The 23,187-nt window shown below is 44.7% G+C and overlaps 1 protein-coding gene and 1 non-coding gene across 2 annotated transcripts in view; one reads left to right on the top strand and one right to left on the bottom strand.

The window, feature by feature from the left end:
- The window catches only part of LOC126416207 (uncharacterized), a 1,274,366-nt gene that overhangs the window by 871,138 nt on the left and 380,041 nt on the right, over positions 1–23,187 (bottom strand). The window lies entirely within an intron of this gene.
- Trnas-cga (transfer RNA serine (anticodon CGA)) lies at positions 15,064–15,138 on the top strand. Its single transcript has one exon. It is a non-coding gene; the product is annotated as a tRNA-Ser (tRNA).

Raw genomic sequence — 23,187 nt, 5'->3', positions numbered from 1 at the left:
ATCACAGACAGGAGCGCCTGCGATGGTGTATTCAACGACGAACCTGGGTGCACGAATGGCAAAACGTCATTTTTTTGGATGAATCCAGATTCTGTTTACAGCATCATGATGGTCGCATCCGTGTTTGGCGACATCGTGGTGAACGAACATTGGAAGCGTGTATTCGTCATCGCCATACTGTCGTATCACCCGGCGTGATGGTATGGGGTGCCATTGGTTACACGTTTCGGTCACCTCTTGTTCGCATTGACGGCACTTTGAACAGTGGACGTTACATTTCAGATGTGTTACGACCCGTGGCTCTGCGCTTCATTCGATCCCCGCGAAACCCTACATTTCAGCAGGATAATGCACGACCGCATGTTGTAGGTCGTGTACGAGCCTTTCTGGATACAGAAAATGTTCGACTGCTGCCCTGGCCAGCACATTCTCCAGATCTCTCACCAATTGAAAACGTCTGGTCAATGGTGGCCGAGCAACTGGCTCGCCACAATATGGCAGTCACTACTCTTGATGAACTGTGGTATCGTGTTGAAGTTGCATGAGCAGCTGTACCTGTACAAGCCATCCAAGTTTTCTTTGACTCAATGCTCAGGCGTATCAAGGCCGTTATTACGGTCAGAGGTGGTTGTTCTGGGTACTGATTTCTCAGGATCTATGCACCCAAATTTCGTGAAAATGTAATCACATGTCAGTTCTAATATAATATATTTGTCCAATGAATACTCGTTTATCATGTGGATTTCTTCTTGGTGTAGCAATTTTAATGGCCAGTAGTGTAGTATGATTGGGGACAAGAACGAATAAATTGTTTGCTTCAGTAGTATAGGAGAGAACAGAGTGAAGTTGACCGTGTGAAAAGAAACTGCACAGTGCCTTGCTCGGTTTTCTGCACCTATTTCGCAGTTTTCATACAGCAACAGTGTAAAGTGCCCTGGAGCTTGAAGTTTATGAAGTCTTTAGTTTCCGCGCTGTGTCAGCCCTTAATGCTTCTGGGCTCCTTTTATCTGTAAAGAGATCCGGCCAAGGCAGTTTGTCCGTCATAGATAATCCTTCACGCGCAGCAATATTCGCCAAGGATTCCGGGCGATTTGGGAGGCCACTGGTGGGCATGGAGGCTGCAGAGAGTGGGACGGCGTGGGCAAAAAGCAGACGGAGCGGCTGGTGCGTCCAATCTGGTGCTTGGCCTTCCGTTTACGGGACTCCAAGGCCCGACGCCAGTTACGTCACCGGAGCAACAGGTGGAAGCCCGCCGTAGGGCAGCTCTCCCCACGAACCCACCTCGGATGGCTAGCACACGGCAGCTAGCTGCGGTTTGTGATACTACGCTACGGGAATGTTGAGCAGCGATCTATCTCTTTCACATGTGATATTGCGTTTATCATCCAGCTTCCGATAAATCTGATATCAACGATGAATCTAAACGTATTATGCAGCAGCTGTATGCTACTCGCCTACGGTTTCATTCCGTGTGCCACAACCACAGATTTATTGAAGAACAATTCCATTTTCCACCTTGGCTGTTATACTATCACTGTTGCCTGCACAACGATCACGTGATTTCTGCCATTATCCATTTTCAAGTGGGTACTCCTGTCTTCTGAAAAATACGGGCGAAAACAGTGTCCTACACTAGTCATTGCTTTAAAATAAGTACTACCGTAGTGGCACACAAACACAAAGCTCATTTTACAACTCACGGAGCATAGTGCCCTACCCGGACTGATTGGATATTGACGAGTTTACAGTAAACAGCTGATCAATGATGCACCGACAAACAGTAACCACTGCGCGGGCTGATCGATATGGAAATATCAAACGATACGAACGATACGAATGTCCTGTTTACGGGTATAGGACCATCTTTAAGTTTATTAACTACCTGTTGCATATTGCCACCATGCATGCTCAGCTTAATGGCTTGAAGTTTATAACGGAAAATAAGTCAAATATTCTTCGTTGACAGCATCAACTAATTCATCTCTCGTTGGGAGAAACTTGTTCGTCGCCAGGGTGGCTATATTGAGAAATAAATATACAGGGTGAAAAGTATTTAAACCGACAAACTCTGGGAAGTGGTAGGGGACATCAAAACAAATATTTTTACCTAATGTCATTTTTTCCTATGAGGAGCATTCAAACCGGTAGAGGAAGATTTCTCTGGCGGCAAATTAATTAAACCAACAAACACTTTTCCATTTTTTATGACCAAGACACAACACATTAACACAACCCAATTTCAATTACAGTAGATTTTCAAAAATGCCTCCATTGACACGTAAACAAAGATTACACCGTAGCATCATGTTCTGTCTGACACGGGCAAAAACTCCAGGAGTATCCTGAACTGTTCCTGCTACTGCTACTATCCGGGCAAACAGATCCTCTTCTGATGCAACAGCCGGCCGCGGTGGCCGTGCGGTTCTAGGCGCTCCAGTCCGGAGCCGCGCTGCTGCTCCGGTCGCAGGTTCGAATCCTGCCTCGGGCATGGATGTGTGTGATGTCCTTAGGTTAGTTAGGTTTAAGTAGTTCTAAGTTCTAGGGGACTGATGACCACAGCAGTGGAGTCCCATGGTGCTCAGAGCCATTTGAACCATTTCTGATGCAACAGGAGTTGCGTAAACAAGGTTGCGCATCTCTCCCCACACAAAAAAGTCCAGAGGGGACACCTCTGCCAATCCACGTTTCTGGGAACCGTCGGTCCAGAAATCGACGCACACGATGACTGAAATGTGCCGGCGCCCCGTCATGTTGGAACCACATACGTTGTCTTGTAGGGAGCGGGACGTCTTCCAGCAATTCTGGCAATGCTCTGGCGAGAAAATTGTAATAGCGCCTGCTATTTAATGGCTTAGCCCAATTAAACAGTCCCCAACAACACCAATCCACACATTAACGAAGAACCGCACTTGATGAGTTATGGCATGTGGGTTATCCTCTTTCCAAACATGCGAATTGTGCATGTTGAAGACTCCATCACGCCCGAACGTTGTTTCATCGGTAACCAAACAGAAAATGGAAATGTAGGATGCATTTCACATTGTTCCAGGTACCACTGCGAAAACTGTGCTCTGGGTGGATAATCAACTGGTTCCAGGTTGTGGACACGCTGTAAGTGAAATGGACGTAGCAATTGCTCTCGAAGGACTGATCATACATTCATCTGATTCGTCCCCATGTTACGTGCAATTGCACGTGTGCTGATTGAAGGATGCCCCTTCACATGCTGCAAGACAGCTTCCTCAAATTGCAGCGTTCTTACCGTGCGACGGCGTCCTTGTCCAGGCAATCTCCTAAATGACCCGGTCTCACGCAGACGTTGGTACACAGCAGCAAAGGTCGTATGATGCGGGATACGGCGATCAGGATATTGTTGATAAACCCGCTGTGCAGCTCGTCTGTTGTGGTGCGCTACGTAGTACGCACCAACCATATCAGTGTACTCACCCCAGGTGTATCGCTCCATTATTAAACAGAGATAATTGCACTACTACACTGATGGACAGTAGTTGCCTACAACTGAAGAGCGTAATACGCCCTCTAACAACTGAAGATCGTAATACGGCCTCTAACAACTGAAGAGCGTAATACGGCCGCCACCAGTTTAAATAATCCTCCTAGGAAAAAATTACACTTAGGGAAAAATATTTGTTTTGATGTCCCCTACAACCTCCCAGACTTTGTCGGTTTAAATACTTTTCACCCTGTACAGACATGAACAATAAAGCTGAAGAATGTTAATAGTTTTACTTAAAAAGCTTTAAGAGTTTACGTATCAAATATTCGGAGGCATTTTCATTTCTGCTACTTCTCACTACGTTCGTTTTTTCCCAGTTTTCTCTCAATGTGTGTTCTATAGTCATTAGACTGTTTATCCAGCAAGCCAGTGTGGCCGAGCGGTTCTAGGCGCTAAAGTCTGGAACCGCGCGACCGCTACGGTCGCAGGTTCGAATCCTGCCTCGGGCATGGATGTGTGTGATGTCCTTAGGTTAGTTAGGTTTAAGTAGTTCTAAGTTCTAGGGGACTGATGACCTCAGAAGTTAAGTTCCATAGTGCTCAGAGCCATTTGAACCATTTCTTCCTATGGCTTCCTCTTATATTTCTCAGAATTTCCAAAATCTTGCACAATTTTACATTCTCGAACGCTTTTTCTAGGTGACAAATGATATGAATGTGTCTTGAATTTTCTTCAGTCTTGCATTTATTATCAAGTGCTACATCATAATTGCCTCTTTCGTGCCTTTACCTTTGCTAAAGCAAGACTGATTGTCATCCAGTTCTATTTTTTATTCTTTTGTATATTATTCTTGCCAGCAGCTTGGAAGCATTAGCTGTTAAACTGCTCGCACTTTTCTACCCTTACAACCTATGGAATTCTGTGCATGATTTAATTCCACCAAAAGCTGTTTACGCTTTTCTGCATGTTCAAAAAATGGTTCAAATGGCTCTGAGCACTATGGGACTCAACTGCTGTGGTCATCAGTCCCCTAGAACTTAAAACTACTTAAACCTAACTAACCTAAGGACATCACACACATCCATGCCCGAGGTAGGATTCGAACCTGCGACCGTAGCGGTCACGGGGTTCCAGACTGTATCGCCTAAAACCGCGCGGCCAGTCCTTTCCATGACCATTTGTTTTTATACACTCCTGGAAATTGAAATAAGAACACCGTGAATTCATTGTCCCAGGAAGGGGAAACTTTATCGACACATTCCTGGGGTCAGATACATCACATGATCACACTGACAGAACCACAGGCACATAGACACAGGCAACAGAGCATGCACAATGTCGGCACTAGTACAGTGTATATCCACCTTTCGCAGCAATGCAGGCTGCTATTCTCCCATGGAGACGATCGTAGAGATGCTGGATGTAGTCCTGTGGAACGGCTTGCCATGCCATTTCCACCTGGCGCCTCAGTTGGACCAGCGTTCGTGCTGGACGTGCAGACCGCGTGAGACGACGCTTCATCCAGTCCCAAACATGCTCAATGGGGGACAGATCCGGAGATCTTGCTGGCCAGGGTAGTTGACTTACACCTTCTAGAGCACGTTGGGTGGCACGGGATACATGCGGACGTGCATTGTCCTGTTGGAACAGCAAGTTCCCTTGCCGGTCTAGGAATGGTAGAACCATGGGTTCGATGACGGTTTGGATGCACCGTGCACTATTCAGTGTCCCCTCGACGATCACCAGTGGTGTACGGCCAGTGTAGGAGATCGCTCCCCACACCATGATGCCGGGTGTTGGCCCTGTGTGCCTCGGTCGTATGCAGTCCTGATTGTGGCGCTCACCTGCACGGCGCCAAACACGCATACGACCATCATTGGCATCAAGGCAGAAGCGACTCTCATCGCTGAAGACGACACGTTTCCATTCGTCCCTCCATTCACGCCTGTCGCGACACCACTGGAGGCGGGCTGCACGATGTTGGAGCGTGAGCGGAAGACGGCCTAACGGTGTGCGGGACCGTAGCCCAGCTTCATGGAGACGGTTGCGAATGGTCCTCGCCGATACCCCAGGAGCAACAGTGTCCCTAATTTGCTGAGAAGTGGCGGTGCGGTCCCCTACGGCACTGCGTAGGTTCCTACGGTCTTGGCGTGCATCCGTGCGTCGCTGCGGTCCGGTCCCAGGTCGACGGGCACGTGCACCTTCCGCCGACCACTGGCGACAACATCGATGTACTGTGGAGACCTCACGCCCCACGTGTTGAGCAATTCGGCGGTACGTCCACCCGGCCTCCCGCATGCCCACTACACGCCCTCGCTCAAAGTCCGTCAACTGCACATACGGTTCACGTCCACGCTGTCGCGGCATGCTACCAGTGTTAAAGACTGCGATGCTAGCTCCGTATGCCACGGCAAACTGGCTGACACTGACGGCGGCGGTGCACAAATGCTGCGCAGCTAGCGCCATTCGACGGCCAACACCGCGGTTCCTGGTGTGTCCGCTGTGCCGTGCGTGTGATCATTGCTTGTACAGCCCTCTCGCAGTGTCCGGAGCAAGTATGGTGGGTCTGACACACCGGTGTCAATGTGTTCTCTTTTCCATTTCCAGGAGTGTATTTCTTCACATCTTTCCAGCTACCATTTCGCCTTGGCTACCCGTAACTCCCGATTTTATTTACTCATTATATTATTGCGTTCCTATCGTTCCCTCTCGCCGATTATTTGAAGTATTTCTTATGTTACCCATATTTCGTCAAAGCTGCTTTCCTAGTATCTGTGTAAGACTGTCCCACATCTGTGACTGCCCTTTTTAGAGAATTCCAATCCTCTTCTACTAAACTGCCTATGTGGTAGTCCTTATCGTACAATACTACATCCTTAGCGAATTTGAAACGCGTGTCATCATTCCTCATCATTTCATTATCCCATTTCCTACCACACTGATTCTTCCGGACGATTCTCTTAAACATCTGTTTACATCATTACTATATCGTGATCTCGCACCAGACTGGGGTGTGTCTGTCCCATGTTGACAATGAAGATATATGTAATTGAAGTAAAATAAAATGTTTCTCTCGACCACTAGTCTGTGACTGGGTCGCACTGGTCCATCAATCCACCGTTCACGGAGTGGCGCCTGAAATTAGTGGCACCCTTGCAGTACAGCATAAGGCAGTGGGTTCTATTTGTCAAATATTTAGCCGCGCGAGGTAGCCGCACGGTCAAGGGCCCCTTGCCATGGTTCGTGCGGCTTCCCCCGTCGGAGGTTCTAGTCCTCCCTCGGGCACAGGTATGTGTGTTGTCCTTAGTGTAAGTTAGTTTAAGTTAGATTAAATAGTGTGAGGCTAGGGACTGATGACCTCAGCAGTTTGGTCCCATAGGAACTTATCACAAATTTCCAAAAAAATTTTGTCAAATATTTACCGAGCTAATCACACATCTTCGGAGACCCTCTGTATGACCGTATCTTGGTCAATAGTGCACAATGTTGTACAAAGTCGAAAGCCTTTCCGATACCTAGAAAGACGGAACCCACCCGTTCACCGCTTTAATAAATACCATGTATGAACCATGGGAGCTATGTTTGACAGAGGGTCTTTTTTCGAATGCATACCGATTCTTTGAGAGAAGCTGATTATCCTGTAGGATGTTAGAGCTTAGAATATGCTTTATGACACTGCAACAAACGGACGTCAGCGATACCGATACTGCTAAGTAATTTTCTATATCTGCTGTTTTTACACTTTTTGTTGACAGGAGTGACCTCAGCGGTTTTCCAGTCACACGTGATTGTTCCCTGTACAAGCTATTCTCGGTCAATATTAGCTACCAAAGGGGTTAATTTCGCAGCTCATTCACAGTGAAATCCACTGGAATCCCAACGCGCTCTGGCACCTTGTACGCTTTGACTGATCTAGGTTTGCAATACCAGGGATGCTGACCGCGTTTTTTCTCATCCGATAATTTGTGCGGCACTCTAACGATGTTACCGTAGCGTGCTCCTATAAATTTTTAAATGGTGATTTAATAAGTCTGCTTCTTGTCTTCAGTTTCAGCATCAGACGGATCTACAGGATATTGAATGGAAGATTCCCGTCCATTCAGTGACTGCCAAAATTGTTGTAGGATTCGGGTATACCCCTCCTTAAAGGAGCACCGGTTATTATTAAATTATTTCTGTCGGTTTCGCTTGAAAATCTCTTTTTGCAGTGAGTGTGCAGTATTTCCTGTTTCTGGTATATTTTCCGAATGATCCGTATTTACGCCTTTGCTTGATAGGTATGTATCTATACCATGGTTCATAACAGTTTTCAACTTACTAGATTATACTGCCAGAAAAAAGTTTTCCACTTCACTCGAGGTTCATTGTTCAAATGGCTCTGAGCACTATGGGACTTAACATCTATGGTCATCAGTCCCCTAGAACTTAGAACTACTTAAACCTAACAGTCATCACGAGGTAGAGAAAATCCCTGACCCCGCCGGGAATCGAACCCGGGAACCCTGGCGTGGGAAGCGAGAACGCTACCGCACGAGGTTCATTATTGGAACAGTGGATACAGAGTACATAAAATGATTACATTTACAGATAAATAGCGCAAGCACTTCTGAGGCACCAACAATGAAACACCCACGTAATTATGTGGCAATGCAGGCGCGCCATTTGCCAAGATGAAAGCGAAATTTTTGGGGACTCTTCTCTGAACTGGCATCAAGTGCAGAATGGGGCGCAAAACGCTCTGTACGACGCAGGGTAGAAATTTGTGTGAACACTGCGTTCACTGTGGCTGACATTCAACTAGATTTTAGCTGTAGCATCGTTGAGTTCCCACTGTGGAGAAACGAACCAGCCAGTTAGTTGATTGTCCTTACAAGGGCATTTTAATACGCACACTGCTCCAGCCATGCGCGTGCATATCGCGATATTCCAAGATTGGGGTTGAGTACATGTTTTCTCGCATAACGAGAAACATAGGGAGAGTTTCTGCTGGAAAAATCAGCTTAGGCTTAATTAGTTTTTATAGGAATTTCAGAGGACGAGAGAAGCCATGTAGACGACAGCTCATCGCACCTAAGGTAAATACTGCTTGCAAAGGCATAAACTTGTTGGTTCACTAGCTCGCGTCCAGTGTAAACTCGAGCGACCTTGGGTAATCCTTTGCTCAACTTGTCACAAAACTAACCATCCTCTGTAGACTGGATTGCCATCCTAAAAATAGTACCGAACTTTGAATCGGAATCGGATGATTTATTGTAGTACTGGCCAACATCATGACGTAGTCATAATAATTTAATAAAGAAACTTCTAGTTAAAATTTACCATTGTGGGGTTTAGGATTATTTCACTTTCTGAGAAAAAGATGCGTTCTTTTGACAACTGTCGTAACATTGTCATATTGTAATCTGTGTAAATGCGTGTATTTCTGTGACTAGATTGCAACATTAAACCAAAGTTATTTACAGCTTACACAGTTGTTGTTCAGACCTCCAAACCTTATAAATATAAGAAAAGTGTGCTATAGCACAGCAAAGTTACAGACAGCGAAACAGATACTAAAATGGAGGTTTATAGCGGTCACTGCCGTTGTAAACCTTTAGAAGCAATCAAGTGAAACTGTCGTTTGCAGACTATATCGCAATACTTAAGAACTAAAAACAATCTCGAGAGATTGTTCTTGAGTGCCCTGAATAAGAAAAACGTAGATTTAATTTTTAAACTTCGGAGAAGATGATGCAAAAAAAAAAGTTACGAATATAATCTATTTTAGAGGAACTCAAGATTTGAACCCTGTCCTGCACCATGATACTTGATCCTTGTCTGACCGACGGTACTGAAACAATATCCGATAAATAGCCGTTAAAATGCCCATCCAGTTATCCAGAATTATATTTCTCGCTTAAGGCAAATGCAGGGATGGTTCCTCTAGGAAGAAGACAGCCGCACTCCATCTCAAATCATAGTCTGTTCTCCACCTCAAATGACCATGTGGTCGACAGGACGTGAAAACCATGGATCCTTCCCTCCTATTTAAATCTTACTGACTTAACAAAAGAATAAAATAGGGCGGGGAGGGTGGGGGGAGGGGGTGAAGAGCGCTAGTCAGAGGGAAGCTAAAATACACCACCACAGTTTTGAATCATTCTTATTCACTTGAAAAATTTCTCCTGTGGTCCTCATGCTGTTCTGCCATATTATCCCATGAAGAAGAAGTATTTGGCCCAACTACGTTGTAGACCAAGTCAGACATACTATAATAAGTTTTAATTGCTGTTTTATTCGCTCCATATACTCCCTGTAAAAATGGAATATGAGGAAAAAATGACGTTTGAACAAAATCTGTTTTATTTTCGAATTTGACTTACATTAGGCATGAAATAAGCACTTTGAGATATTCGAACTAAGACAAACTTAGTTTTAACGGCAGTGTGCATAGTATGAAATTTGAAACATGATGGCACGGAACTGTTGCAGAAAAAGCATACGTCGAACAGATCTAAATGTTTAAAATACGCTTTTTACGCTGTTAATGACGTTATATATGGACTATAATCAGTTATTAGCTTTCAATTCGATGTTCTCCTTAGCCCGAGTGAGATAAGCGTCATTGCAGATACAGGTTAGGAAATCAAATTAAATGTCTATGAACAAGAAATAAACGGAAGCAAAAAAGTATCACACGTTTCCTGCAATTACATCAGCTCATTTTCATGCAAAATGCAGCGGATTCCCTATTATTGTTCTATGGTAAATCGATACCTTAGTGCATCTGTCACTAATTATATTGTTTGCTTGATTTCCATTACGTAATTTCCACACGAAGGAGGAACGTCGTTATATCGACAGGGCCGTGGTCAACGGCAGAGTGTAGAAAGAATTACTCGTAGAAGTTCTAGATGCTGGTACATCTTACACGTTACACGGTCACGGTCCATGAAACTTTGTAGTTCCTGACGTTTTGTCCAGAGGTGCGGTGGACCTTCATGGAGGTGCTCCTATTTCCGCTGTCTTCCAACTGAAGGTTCGGAAGTCGGAGAGAGACATAAATACTGTGATCAACAATGATTATACATGTCAGAGATAAATCTTAAATATCGACTCTTCGTCAGTCAAAGATAAAACTTATCCATAGATTCTGTAGACCTAGCGTCCATATGTCATTAACACCACTTTTACATGTACATGTACCTAAAGACGAAAACCGAATTTCGAAAACAGTTTTTCGCTGTCGTGTTTACATGTTAAGGTCTGAATCGGATTTGCTAGCCGAGTCAAACATGGCGCCTGGAAAATAGCAATTACCAGTTTCTACTTTAGTCAGCCACAATTTCTCTTCAATTAGACGAAGTGTAAACAACTTCTGTCTAAAATTTCTACTTATCCTTCACTGTACAAAAAGCCGCTCCGTCCACATTAGCCGATAATTTTTATAAACAAGACGAAACCCGACGGCCAAAGCACGTTGCAAAACGGTTGCGTTTGCGTGGGAGCGAAAATCGACTGTGGAATTAGAAAGCCGGCAACTGGAAGCGGATTTCCAAAATCGATTTGAAGTGTTTACATGACCGCCAAAAGCGGTATTGGGAATACGGTTTATGAAATCCGCTTTTAGGATCCCCATGTACGCAGAGTATAAGATTCATGGATTCTTCTTTTCCGTTAAAATTATACCTGTGTTTTATCTTTGACAGATGAAGATTCCACAGTTAAGAATTATCTCTGACAAGCATTATCTCTGCCGATCACGTGTAAACTTCCACCCCGCGCGTTAATCGGCAAGACTCAGCGGAACCAGGATGACCTCTGAGGATGTCCAGCGCAGCTTTGGATGAAAAATTAGAAACGGAAAATTTGATGGACCACAGTCAGAGAACCTGGAAGGGTTAGCAGCATCTATGACGACCGGTCGTGAAAGCATTCACTACATGTTGTAGAAGTTTTATAGATCATATCCATTTGTACAAATGTTCAAGAAAGGAAGGACGATTTGGCACTAACGTCTAGTGAAAGGCAAGGTCCTTAGGCATGGAGCAGAAGCTCGGGTTGGGGCTGTGACCTTTTCAACTGAACGATTCTGGAATAAATCTAAATCCGTGCGTGCAGACCGGATTTGAAGCCCACTCCACTCGCGCGCGAGGACACTATGTTTATTACTGAACCACTGGGCATCGCCTTCAGCTGCCATTAAGGGGGAACGACATGGTGACGGGCGAAGATATTACTCAAATTCAGGATTTTTTTCCTCAGTATTCGAGAATAGTAGACAAATGGGGTTTGCTGCAACGAATAAAGCATACATTGAAGTTTCCATTAGCAATTTTTTATTGAAACATATTAATATCTTGACTGTGTAATTGGGATTTTTCAGAGACAGCTCTGAAAGGAGGCATTTTGACGGCTGTCGTTGTAACTCCGGTTATGGTTAACTGAAACATGAAAGTATCATTCATACTGATCCTTACAGATGTAATTTAAAATCGTTGTAAGGATTTGAAAAAAAGGCGAAGTTATAGATATTTGAAAAAAAGAGGCCCTTTTGGGTCCACCTTTTTTGGCCGAAGGAAGTAGTGAATATCAACGTAAAAAAATCGGCTACGGTCAACTGACGAGAATTCAGTTTGCTTCAAGACAGACCAAAACTCATTAAAAACGGGTGAAAACTATAGCGTGGGCGACGACAATCATGCAGAAAAACATGGCTTTGAGAAAAACGCGTTTTAAGTTTGAGAAGTATTTATCATATAAAAAAGGGACAAAGCTTGAAACTTACGGGAGGTCATCGATGTCTGGTCCATAATGACTATCGTCCCGGCTAGTGGATGGCCCATTTCTGCTACTTTGACCTAATAAGTCCTGTACGCCCCCGGTAGTTGAGTGGTCTGCCAGCACGGTAGCTCAGCGTGCTCGGTCAAAGGGTTAGCTACCCTCTGTAATAAAAAACTGAGTGAATGGATCAACAAAGAACCTGAACGGCTGTCATCGGACGTCCGCCACGAACAGATTCATCGACCAATAGAGAGCAAAATGAGATTAAAAAAAAAAAAAAAGAAAAGTGGCCATCGCGACAGAATGTCAATCCTAAGGGTCTGGGTTCGATTCCCGGCTGGGTCGGATACTTTTTCCGCTCAGGGAGTAGGTGTTGTGTTGTCCTAATCATCATCATTTCATCCCCATCGACGCGCAAGTCGCCGAAGTGGCGTCAAATCGAAAGACTTGCACCCGGCGAACGGTCTACATCACGGGAAACCTTAACCACACGACATTTACATTTTACGTGAGAAGCCCTTATTTTCGCCCTCAAAGCTCTTTTCATCGTTGAACGCATGGCCTCTGGCGTCTCTGTCTTCACAGAGTCATTGCATTTCATCGACGATTTTGATCTGAAGCGCATTGCCATGTGCATTAATGCAGTATGGCCTACACTGAATAGACATACAACCGAATTTGAATTAATGTCGATCCCTGAGTCTACAGATGGGGACGTTTGCAAGACAACAACCATCTGCACGAACAGTTCGACGACGTTTGTAGCAGCATGGATTATCAGCTCGAAGACCATGGTTGCGGTTACCCTTGACGCTGCATCACAGACAGGAGCGCCTGCGATGGCATACTCAACGGCGAACCTGGGTGCACGAATGTCAAAACTTACTTTTCTGGGATGAATCCAGGTTCTGTTTACAGCATCATGATGGTCGCACCCGTGTTTGGCGACATCGCGGTGAACGCACATTGGAAGCGTGTATTCGTCATCGCCGTACTAGTGTATCACCCGGCGTGATGGTATGGGGTGCCATTGGTTACACGTCTCGGTCACCTCTTGCTCGCATTGACGGCACTTTGAACAGTAGACGTTACATTTCAGATGTGTTGTGACTAGTGACTCTACCCTTCATTCGATCCCTGAGAAACCCTACAATTCAGCAGGATAATGCACGACCGCATGTTGCAGGTACTGTACAGGCCTTTCTGGATACAGAAAATGTTCGACTGCTGCCCTGGCCAGTACATTCTCCAGATCTCTCACGAATCGGAAACGTCTGGTCAATGGTGGCTGAGGAACTGGCTCGTCACAATACGCCAGTCACTACTCTTGATTAACTGTGGTATCGTGTTGAAATTGCATGGGCAGCTGTACCTGTACACGCCATCGAAGCTCTGTTTGACTCAGTGCCCAGGCATATCAAGGCCGTTATTACGGCCAGAGCTGGTTGTTCTGGGTGCTGATTTCTCAGGATCTATGCACACATATTGCGTGGAAATGTTATCACATGTCAGTTCTAGTGTAATAGATTTGTCCAATGAATAGCCGTTTATCATCTGCATTTATTTCTTGGTTTAGCAATTTTAATGGCCAGTAGTGTACAATCGAATTCCGCAATAAAAAAATTTCGTTTTTTTTTTAGACTGTCACCCTGCCGCCAATGACCTCCGCCGCGAAATTTCCGTTCGAAAGAACTCGGCAACTTTTTTCTCTTGGGTGGTGATGCGGAACTGCGGTTGCTACTGTATGTGCGTGACGCCAGTGCAGTTGCGCCCACGCAAGTAGTGCCTGGCGGCGGAGAGGCGAACGCCTGCTGAGGCGAGAGGCGAGTGCGCGCCCACCGCACAGCTGCAGGGGTCACGGGCTCGACACCCGCGGCCGTTTTTGCGTCGGCGGGTCTCGGCGTGCAGTTCAAGGCGGCGAGGCGTCCCTGAGCCCGGCAGGCACACCGCAGCCGTGCAAACACCGCGTATTCAGCTGCTCGTGTCCGCGAGGGAGCTCTCGTGTTAACAACCGCCAGTCTAGTAAACGTGTGTGTCGTTATCTAGTACGTTAAAGACTGACCGAGAGCAAGCGACGGGACCGCACTACTAATATAGCTAGGTACTATGTCACTTTTAATACATATTCACAACGTTCTGGTGTTTAGTTTCCATATGCGTAACGTATTAACATTCTTATGAAAAGGATAGTTGCTACTAACCATACAGCGGAGCTGTTGAGTCTCAGATAGGCACGACAAAAAAAAAACTGTCACACGATAAGCTTTCGGCCAACATGACCTTTGTCAAAAATAGACACACACACACACACACACACACAAACACACACACAAACACAAACATACGGAAACGCAACTCACACTCACATGACCACAGTCTCTGGCAGCTGAAGTGTGTGTGTGTGTGTGTGCGTGTGTGTGTATGTGTGTGTGTGTGTGTGTGTGTGTGTGTGTGTGTGTGTTGTCTATTTTTGACAAAAGCCTTGTTATCCGCAAGCTTATTTTTGACAGTCTTTCTTTTGTGACTAACTGAGAATCAGCATGTTCGCTATATGGTGAGTAGCAGTTTATTATTCATCTTGCATTTTCCTTTTTTTGTACTAACATTTCCGTATTTTCATATCCTTTGCATTTAAAAAAAAAAAATACAAAAATACCCAACATGGATAAACAGCTCCTACGCCGATATGAAACTTCCTGGCAGATTAAAACTGTTTGCCGGGCCGAGACTCGAACTCGGGACCTTTACCTTTCGCGGGCAAGTGCTCTACCATCTGAGCTACCAAAGCACGACTCACGCCAAGTCCTGGCAGAAGTAAAGCTGTGAGGACGGGGCGTGAGTCGTGCTTGGGTAGCTCAGATGGTAGAGCACTTGCCCGCGAAAGGCAAAGGTCCCGAGTTCGAGTCTCGGCCCGGCAAACAGATTTAATCTGCCAGGAAGTTCATATCAGCGCACACTCCGCTGCAGAGGGAAAATCTCATTCTAGCTCCTATGCCGTCCAGCACTTTTAGGACAGGAGAACACTTAGATCGACGCATCTTCCTCGCCTGAGTTGACCGGTCCAGTATGTATCAGATTTAAAAATAAAAATAAAAACAAAAAATATAACAAAAAAACCTTCCGACGTTTTTGGTCGAATGGTGTGACCTCTTCTATAAATTGCAGAAACGAAATCACATATATCTTCCGAAATACCAGAGAAAATGCGCCTGACGATTCTTAAGGCGGGTAGTCCGAATACACAATATACCTATATTTTATACTGTTTTTATTTAATTTACGGTTTTCATTGTGAGCGATGCTCGGCATTCGCCAGTTTTTACTACATAAGAAATTCATTACTACAGCCAAGATTCTTTGAGACATAGCAGGCGAAGACATCCGATAGTGCGAGGAGACGACAGAAAACCGCATGGCGTCAGTCCAATCACCTGCCGATGCTTCCTTATTCTGGCTCATCTTACACTTTCTTTCAAAGGACATTTTGACTACTAAAGTATTGCCCAGTTTCCCAATTGACGCCTCTCTATCAGCTTATGCACATTGATGTTAAAATCCAAATACCTTCAAAGATATGGAGTAAAGAAACATATTTCTTAGTTAAGCTGCTGTGGACGAAATAGGAACATGCGCACTATCAACAAAATGCTAAACCAGCAACAACGACACCCGACTGTCTCAAGAACCGCCCTGTCGTCTGGAGTGCCGATTAGGATGGTAAACATCGAAGATATATCCAAACGAAATCGACTAATACATCTTTTCGATTAATTAATGGGCTTAGGGCAGAGATAGAACAATGCCGCATGTCAACAGAAATTAAACAGCACTGCTCGTACGGAACACACTGCGCTCTTTTCACGCACGTCATCCTGCGAGCAATAGAAGCTGAAAAACTGGCGGATTTCAAACTCTTAACGGAGTGTGACCACCTTTGGCAGCAATACAAGCCTGACAAACGACGGGCATGCCGTGATCAATCGTATGTTGAAGCAATAGAGCTCATTCTTCCTGAAGCGCTGCTAGCAGGTTTTGGAGAGAGGTCAGTGGACGCTGACGTGATGCAGGCTGTGTCGCTAGTGCAACCAGACGTGCCCTATGGGATTCAAACCGGGAGAGCGAGAAGGCCACGCTGTGCGTACAATATTTTCCGTTTCCAAGAAAACATCAACCACGCGTTCTCCATGAGGTCGAGCATTATCGTCCATCAGTATGAAGTCTGGTCCCACAGCGCATCGTAACAACTGCACATGAGGTCCCAAGAATTCGTCACGATACTTGTCAGCGGTTAAACCTCGCCGGTTTAACCGTACAGTTTCATGAAGAGGTACTCGAGTGCTCAGAATAATCCCTGCTCATAAATCTCGCTATCAGTCTCTTTCCATAATGGCTGGGTCCCGAAATCGTGTTCCACGATCCCTCCAGACGCAAACCCGTCGAGAATCACTGCCCAGGACAAATTGGGACTCATCTGTGAAGAGAACATTGGCTCACTGTTCGACCGTCCAGGTGTTATGTTGACAGCTCCACTCTAGACGTTCCCTTCTGTGAAGACGCAACAGAGGTACGCATACAACAGGTCTCCGACAGTAAAGGCCACTCTGCCGATGCTTTCTGTACACCGTTTGCCTCACTACATCTTTTGGATGCTGCGACGTCAGTTGCCAGTTGCCGTACAATAATAAGGCAGTACCGTCGTGCCCTCACACCCAAAGAACGGTTCTCTCTTTCCGATATTACACATGGTCGGCCCTGCCCTAGTCTTTGGGGTCTCTACAAACAACAGAACGATTCACATTAAGCCATCGGGCCGCACCAGTTTGCAACTGTCCTGCTTCCATTTGTAAGTAGGCTGTTTAGGTTTTTATGTTGGTAACGCCACGTAGCGCTCTATATGAAAAGCACTGACTGTGCTGTGTGAATTCTGTGGCTGGTCTGCATTGTTGCAATATTGATATTGTAGTGTTCGGCAGTTAGATGTTAACAGCGCGTAGCGTTGGGCAGTTGGAGGTGAGCCGCCAGCAGTAGTGGATGTGGGGGAGTGAGATGGCGGAGTTTTGAGAGCGGATGATCTGTACGTGTGTCCATCAGAGAGACTAAATTTGTAAGACTAGATGTTATGAACTGATATATATGTACAGGGTGAGTCACCTAACGTTACCGCTGGATATATTTCGTAAACCACATCAAACACTGGTGAATCGATTCCACAGACCGAACGTGAGGAGAGGGGCTAGTGTAATTGGTTAATACAAACCATAAAAAAATGCACGGAAGTATGTTTTTTAACACAAACCTACGTTTTTTTAAATGGAATCCCGTTAGTTTTGTTAGCACATCTGAACATATAAACAAATACGTAATCAGTGCCGTTTGTTGCATTGTAAAATGTTAATTACATCCGGAGATATTGTAACCTAAAGTTGACGCTTGAGTACCACTCCTCCGCTGTTCGATCGTGTGTATCGGAGAGCACCGAATTACGTAGGGATCCAAAGGGAACGGTGATGGACCTTAGGTACAGAAGAGACTGGAACAGCACATTACGTCCACATGCTAACACCTTTTTATTGGTCTTTTTCACTGACGCACATGTAGCGTCAACTTTAGGTTACAATATCTCCGGATATAATTAACATTTTACAGTGCAACAAACGGCACTGGTTACGTATTTGTTTATATGTTCAGATGTGCTAACAAAACTAACGTGGTTCCATTTAAAAAAACCTAGGTTTGTGTTAAAAAACATACTTCCGTGCATTTTTGTATGGTTTGTATTAATTACACTAGCCCCTCTTCTCACGTTCCGTCTGTGGAATCGGTTCGTCAGTATTTGATGTGGTTTATGAAATCTATCCAGCGGTAACGTTAGGTGACTCACCCTGTATATATATATATATCCTATAATGACTTTTGAACACTGTTCAGGTAAATACATTGTTCTCTATCAAAATCTTTCATTTGCTAACTATGCCTATCAGTAGTTAGTGCCTTCAGTAGTTAGAATCTTTTATTTAGCTGGCAGTATTGGCGCTCGCTGCCTTGCTGTACTTCGACTAACAAAGATTTTTGTGAAGTAAGTGATTCATGAAAGGTATAGGTTTTTGTTAGTCAGGGCCATTTTTTTGTATGGATTATTGAAAGTCAGACTGCGTTGCGCTAAAAATATTGTGTGTCAGTTTAGTGATGATCGGAATAAGTAAAGAGAGAAATGTCTGAGTACGTTCAGTTTTGCTCAGCTGTTTGAAAATCAAATTACGTAATGAGTTTATCAGCACAGTAATTCATTAATTTTTCTAAGGGGAGGTTTCACATTCTCCCATGGCTCTCTACCGCAGAGACCCTGGTAGGCGTCTCTTCTGTGCTATACTGCACCCTCTGTGATTGTGTACACAGCGATTGTGGATGTGGCTACCCGACAAACACTATCCCCTTGATAGGTGCCCTGACGTCATCGTTGACGCGGCTGCCCGTTGACCAGAATGCCATATTCCGTGCAGGACACGATCTCGCAGACACCTGTTGACAGTTTGTATGATTATATCGCGAATTAGACAAAGAAAGGCGAAACAGTGGTTTGTTGCTTTAATTTTTGACACCAGTGTATATTGTAAAAAGTAATGGACCTATAGCACTCCCTCGAGGTACGTCCGTAGTCACTATTTTACGCCTGGAGACTGCGTTCCGTTGAGAATGACATGTTGTGTACTATTTGCTAGAAACTCTTCACTCCAGTCGCACAGTGGGTCTGACATTCGGTATGACGTATTTTGTTCATTGGGCGGCAGTGTGCAAGTGTATCAACCGCGTTATGGAAGGGAAGGAACACGGCACCTACCATGTATTTGCTGCTTTCTGGGTCTCGTGGACGAACAGAGCGAGAGCTGGGTTTCACACGGTTGTTCTTTCCGGTACCTGTGTTGGTTCCTACAGAGGAGATTTTCGGTCTCCAGAAATGTCAAAGTAAGCGAGCATAGAACAGTTTCCAAAATTCTACTGCTGACAGACGTTAGAGATATAGGCCTATTGGGCGTCTCTTCGAAGATACTTCTACATAACGAGAACCCTTCGCTCCTCAAAAGATATAAGGTACACTGCTGGTGGAACAGCAGAATGATCTTTCGAATCCACTACGTGGAATCGTATTAGTATCCTGTCGGGTCTACTGTCCTTTCCTCTGGTGAGCCATTTGAGCTGCTTTTCCATCCCTTGGTCATTTACTTCGATGTCAGCCATTTTGTCGTTCGTGCCACGATTGAACTTCGGCCTTTTCTCTGGTATCCTCCTTTTCAGTTCCATTACGCTCACAGAGAGTCTGGAAAGATGGTTTGGATCTGTTTACGGAATTAAATTAAGACCAACGTGTTTTCCGAAAATTGCGCTGAACAGTAAATCCACTCTCATGGGTTTCGCATTAGATCTGCTGCCAAAAAATAAGCCAGAATGTAACAGTTCAGTGAATAGAGCCAGATGAATCATTTTTAAAAAATGCTATTACACTGTCACAGATCGATGTTTCTGTTTAATAACGGCAACAAGAAAACAATTAGAACGACGAACATTCAGCTTCGGGCTCGACGCTATGCTCCAAATTCAGAAGCCGTAGGCCGTATGATAAGCCTCGGCCGTGGAAGGTACGATCAGACAGGAAGAGCTCATCAAAACCTCAGTAATAGTACTAAAATGTAATACGACATCAAAGAGGACCACATAACAGACTGATGCGCGAAAGAAGATCTCAAAGATGTCAAACTAACAGTAGGAATAGTTATGTGACAAGTATTCAGACCTCATTTGCCGAGTTTGTCAACGGTCTGGTTTTGGTACTACGTAAAATGAATCAGTGGATGAACGCCACCTCTCCACACATGCCCTTTGCTCACAAAGGGACCAAAATGAAAAATAAAGACATGAAGAAAAAAGTAGCGACCGGTAACGAACGTTTTTTTTTTCTTTAACTTTAATAGTTTAACATAGATTTAGCTACCCACCACTGAGACGTGTGTAAGGGCTAAATTGAAATAATACATTCAGTAATGTAAAGCTTTTCTCCCCAAAACAATCACAACTCGGTTCACAGTAAGACGTAAAGCGGGGTGTTCGGAAATTATCGTTACAAACTTGTAGAGGGAAATGAGTACAAAATGTTTTCAATGGGATTCTACGTCCGGAAACGTCATCCATTGGCGGTACAGAGCTTCGAAGTTGTTGGCGCCGGCGCCTGTAAATATATGTATACACAGGGTGATTCCGTGGTGATATTATAAACTTCTTAGGATGACGGAGAAGGATACATGTATCAGTTTGAGGTAGGTGTCCCTTTACTGGAAACGAACGTGTCCACAGTTATAAGCGAAAATCGTTCTGATACCTCTGACAGTTGAATACATCTGCTCGAACTGTTGTTTCTAAGACTCTAGGGTAGCAAACTTTCAGAGGTGGTAGTATGAACCAAAACAAGAAAAAAATTCCAGTAAACAAGGGCTCTAAAATGCATACCTGAGGAGCTGTGAGAAATTGTTTACCTTCGCTACTGGGAAACACCTCTCCTCTATTGAAGTGCTGGTAGTTATTAACGTATCCCTGTTTACTAGACCTTTTTTTTGTTTCGATCCATAGTACCATCTCTGAAAGTTACCTATCCTACAGCCTTAGTACCAATACTACCTGTACATGTATTTCACTATCAGAGGTATCAAAACGGTTTTCGCTTGTAACTTTCGACTCGTTCGATTCCGGTTCAGGGACCCTTACCTCAAATTAATACATTTATCCTTCTCTATCATCCTAGAAATTTTGTAACATCATTACGCTCTGACGCTCTGTAGCGTTGATGATGGATGATGTTTCGGGCATGGGTTCCTACTCAAAATATTACGTAATCACTTCCCTCTACAAGCCCTAAAAGTTTGTAACGGGAATTTCCAAACATCCAGTATAAAGAACTGTACGTGAGGGCGAAAATTGAAACACAACTGCAAGAAATCGATAAGAAAAAGGTCAGTGGACTTGATGGCATGCTCAGTAGATTCTATATAGAATACGAGCATCAGTTGGAACCTCCTCAAGCTACAATCTCTCGTAGATAGCGCTAACAGAGGAGCGTACCAGATGATTGGAAAGAACGCGCGGGATACCCCGGTCGTCAAACACAGTCTAACAACAAGTGCGCAGAAAACCCGGAATTTTCTCACTGAAGCCCATTTATTGGAGAATTATGACTCTTTTGTAGACCAGAATACTCGTCTGCAACAATCAAGATGGATTCCAGAGGCACCGAACGCGCGAAACACAGCTTTCTGTTCGTCAGATCCAGATGCATGTAGATGGCAAAGACCAAGTTGACGCCGTGTTTGTTGACATCCAGACAGCCTTCAGTAGTAAGAGAGTATCCTATAGTCGCTCCCACTTCATGAATCACGTGCGGTTTCCAAACATAAAACGGGGCACCAGACACGGTAATCGCTATACTAAAACCGTTCTGGCGCCCTAGCGGTATGCTAATCAACTGTCCACACTTCTCACAGGGACTTCTTTGTTAAGAATATTTTTTACGGCCGAGTAGGAGCATTATTTCGAGCAATGCACTCGTAACTCCGGGGAGAAAACAAGTGCTCGTAACTTGTCGCAACAAGACTTTTATTCGGCCTTGCGACATCGCGAGCAATTTGCTAGCGTAACAATGAGGGTCAACGAACGGTGGGGGCGACAGGGACAGTATATTGTCGTGTGACTCTTCACGAGAAGATAGGGCCAGCTTTCGAAGAAACCCTGGTATACAGTTTGTATTTGAAACGTTTTTTGATTTTGTCACTGCAATGTCACTTTACTGTATTGGTGATAATCACTAAAACTAAAAGAAATACAAATGGGAGATACGAAATCACCCAGTCGATTGCTGAAGTAAGAATCAAATGTTTCAAATGGCTCTGAGCACTATGGGACTTAACTTCTGAGGCCATCAGTCCCCTAGACTTAGAACTACTTAAACCTAACTAACCTAAGGACATCACACACATCCATGCCCGAGGCAGGATTCGAACCTGCGACCGTAGCGAGTAAGAATCAATTTATAGTTTCCGTAACAAGTGGACGAGATATACAGGGTGATTTATTTCCACCGTGTACAAACTCTAGACTGATCGATGACAGGATACGGAACAAGAAACGGCTAATGAACTTGCGTCTGGAAACGCATGGTTTCCATGCTATACACCATTTATTCAATCATACACTACTGGCCATTAAAATTGCTACACCAAGAAGAAATGCAGATGATAAACGGGTATTCATTGGACAAATAAATTATACTAGAACTGACATGTGACTACATTTTCACGAAATTTGGGTGCATAGATTCTGAGAAATCAGTACCCAGAACAACCACCTCTGCCCGTAACAACGGCCTTGATACGCCTGGGCAATGAGTCAAACAGAGCTTGGATGGTGTGTACAGGTACAGCTGCCCATGCGCCTTCAACACGATACCACAGTTCATCAAGAGTAGTGACTGGCGTATTGTGACGAGCCAGTTGCTCGGCCACCATTAACCAGACGTTTTCAATTGGTGAGAGATCTGGAGAATGTGCTGACCAGGGCAGCAGTCGAACATTTTCTGTAAGCAGAAAGGCTCGTACAGGACCTGAAACATGCGGTCATGCACGCATGCAATGTAGAGATTCGCAGGGATAGAATGAAGGGTAGAGCCACGGTTCGTAACACATCTGAAATGTAACGTCCACTGTTCAAAGTGCCGTCAATGCGAACAATAGGTGACCGAGACGTGTAACCAATGGCACCCCATAACATCACGCCTGGTGATACGCCAGAATGGCGATGATGAATACACGCTTCCAATGTGCGGTCACCGCGATGTCGCCGAACACTGATGCGACCATCATGATGCTGTAAACAGAACCTGGATTCATACGAAAAAATGACGTTTTGCCATTCGTGCACCCAGGTTC

Source organism: Schistocerca serialis, chromosome 8, assembly GCF_023864345.2.
Source record: "Schistocerca serialis cubense isolate TAMUIC-IGC-003099 chromosome 8, iqSchSeri2.2, whole genome shotgun sequence".
Taxonomy (NCBI): Eukaryota; Metazoa; Arthropoda; class Insecta; order Orthoptera; family Acrididae; genus Schistocerca; species Schistocerca serialis.
Note: the sequence above shows the minus strand (reverse complement) of the source record. Positions and strands in the feature narration are given on the sequence as shown.